This window comes from Hemitrygon akajei, chromosome 5 (assembly GCF_048418815.1).
Source record: "Hemitrygon akajei chromosome 5, sHemAka1.3, whole genome shotgun sequence".
NCBI lineage: Eukaryota > Metazoa > Chordata > Chondrichthyes > Myliobatiformes > Dasyatidae > Hemitrygon > Hemitrygon akajei.
In genome coordinates this window covers 159,835,737-159,838,465 of record NC_133128.1, presented here as the reverse complement: position 1 = coordinate 159,838,465, position 2,729 = coordinate 159,835,737, and the positions used below count along the sequence as shown (strand labels likewise).

Here is a 2,729-nt window from a genome sequence, read left to right as displayed (position 1 = left end):
CTGGTGCAGAAGCTGAACTACAGAAGACAGTGAGGCTCTACAATGAGTAGTCAAACCTGCTCGATGCATCAGTGGCACCAGCCTTCTCACCAACGTCATATACAGAAAGGGGCTGGGAAAGGACCAGTAACATCATGAAGGATACCACACACTCTGCTCGTGTACTGTTTGTCCCACTCCCATCAGGGAGAAGGCCATGTAGCATCCATGCTAGGACCATCAATGTATATAAGCTATGTATTTATATCTATTATTTTTTGTATTATTACTGTGTTTTGTGCTGCATCAGATCTGGAGTAACAGTCACCTCGTTCTCCTGACACTTGTGTACAGGAAATAACATTAAATAATTCATGTGCTCGCTTCGGCAGCACATATACTAAAATTGGAACGATACAGAGAAGATTAGCATGGCCCCTGCGCAAGGATGACACGCAAATTCGTGAAGCGTTCCATATTTAAAAAAAAAAAAATTCATGAACCGTGTTTTTTTTCTATCTACAAATGCTGCCTGAACTGCTGCCAGCATTTTTTTTTTGCTTTTATTTGGGGGGAAATTAGAACTTTAATAGGCTTAATTGAAGTGAAGACAGCACTTAATTACTACTTTCACAATATGAACTCTGAAAATCCAAATATGGATTCAGTTCAAAGACGTATATCTTTACATCGAGGCATCCTGCATGGATTATTGACATGATAAAAACAGACATTCATTCAACTACGTTGTTCAATTTGTTGAACAAAGTTATTCATTAATACAACTATCTTATGAACCACTTCACTTTTAGATACCCAATTATGCACAGGTAAATCAACCATCATAATGGATGAATAACCAGCTTGACTGGCTAATGAGAGCTAAATCATCTTTAGCTGGAACTCATGTTTGACTCCATGTTGCTCTTCTGCACAGACTAGTTTAAGCAGTTATCAATAAAGGCCAAATAGCAAGCAGCTTACAATTCTTCCCTGCAGTTTACACTGCCCAAATTTCATCTACAACTCAGATTTGAACTTCCCTACATTTAATTCCAGCAGTAATGGCATTACTAACCCATGTCCCTCACAAATGGTATCCTGGGAATGAGTAACAACCAACAGATCAGTTAGACTAACCACCTAAATACATGGTGCAAGAGATCTGATGTTGGGTATCCCAAGCTAAGAGACTACCTCATGACAATCCAGAACCTTTTCACTATTTGCAAGCTGCAAATAGTGTAACCCAGGTTAATTAAACCCAAAATTGTAATGTTAGAAAGTTCTACCTGTGGAGGGACGGAAATGAAGTTTACCAAAAAAAAAGAATTTGAAAAAGAACTCAATGCCAGGGAGGGATGGGCTGGACACAGGACGGACAAGGAGAGAAGATGAAGAAGTGAACTGGTAAGAGTGGAATTAGTAGTGAGTATCTTTACCCTACTAACTTGAAACCCTCCGGGTGAAACCCCTGAGAAGAGACAACAGTCATAAAAGATTTATTGAAGCTACAGCTATAACATGCAGCAAGTATAACGAGAGAGTATCAGCAGAGACCAGTGTCCAATATCCCTACCATGTAGTCAGGAATTAGTTCTGCAAAATATACCAAGGCTTTATATAAGGTCAAGCTTTATATAAATTTGTGAATTGACTTACTATGGATGATCAACTATTTCATCCAATGAACCAAGATGGTGAGCCACCCAGATGAAGAACCAGCGCGGGAACAAAATGTGTAATGACAAAGAGAATTTAATATGGTTGGATGTACAAGTTTATTTTCATACAAAGAATCCAAATTTGATTTTCTGCGAGAACTAACTACTTTTGGCACAGACTTTGACAAGTTACTGAATAAGATTAACCTTAAGAGTTGTGATGTTGGAGAATTGTCATGAAAGGGATTAAAGTGTGTATATATAATTTTTGAATTTGAATTTAAACTTGTAAATATACTGCCTGGAACTGAAACTAAAATATAATACTTGAAAATAGGAATTATATTTGGTTTTCTAACTAACTAGGGATAAGTAAAAAGGGAAGTTTCGTCCATAAACTTTTAAATAAGGGATCTAGTTAGAGTAATTGGATTAACAAAGGTTATTTTAATGAGTATCACTGATTCTACTAAGCAGAAATTTGGCTTTTGTTGGTATTTAAGATTTGGAATCTAAACAGAATGTTTGAATTTTGAATTGTTCTTGTTCATGTAAATATTTTGTACATATTACTTTTTCTTATAAACAAAACCTTATTTCCAGAAACGTGTGGTTTCTATTCACTGCCTCCTTCCGATACCTGGATTCTTCTGGTGGCCTATTAGCACCTACTGTAATCTGATTCTCTCTAAAGAGTGCGATGACACACAATAAGACTGGTGCTACACCGGTATTGGACATGTCAAATGTGTGATGGACAACCCTCAGTTTGCTCTATCAACTCAAATAGTCCAGGAGCATTCAGGTCAATATAGCTCAGCATTAAATGGTTCTTCACTCAAACATCAAGGCTGCAATGTGCACCATCTAAAATTAATCCACTAGCTTGTCCTTCAATTTTACCAGCAAGGACAGCTGACAGGTGGTGGTGTCATGGAAATATCTTGCTATTCTGTAACTGTCACTGGATCAAGCTCTTGGTAGATTTGTCACATGTATGGAGGTACAGAGAAAAACCTTGGTATGCCATCTGTATAGATCATTTCATCATTGTTTTCCCCCATCCCACCTCAATGCAATAACAAA

At 37.4% G+C, this 2,729-nt stretch overlaps 1 non-coding gene across 1 annotated transcript; it reads left to right on the top strand.

Moving 5' to 3' along the window:
• Positions 1-355: 355 nt before the first annotated feature.
• Positions 356-462, top strand: LOC140728639 (U6 spliceosomal RNA). The gene has a single exon (XR_012099129.1). It is a non-coding gene; the product is annotated as a U6 spliceosomal RNA (small nuclear RNA).
• The last annotated feature ends 2,267 nt before the right edge of the window (positions 463-2,729 follow it).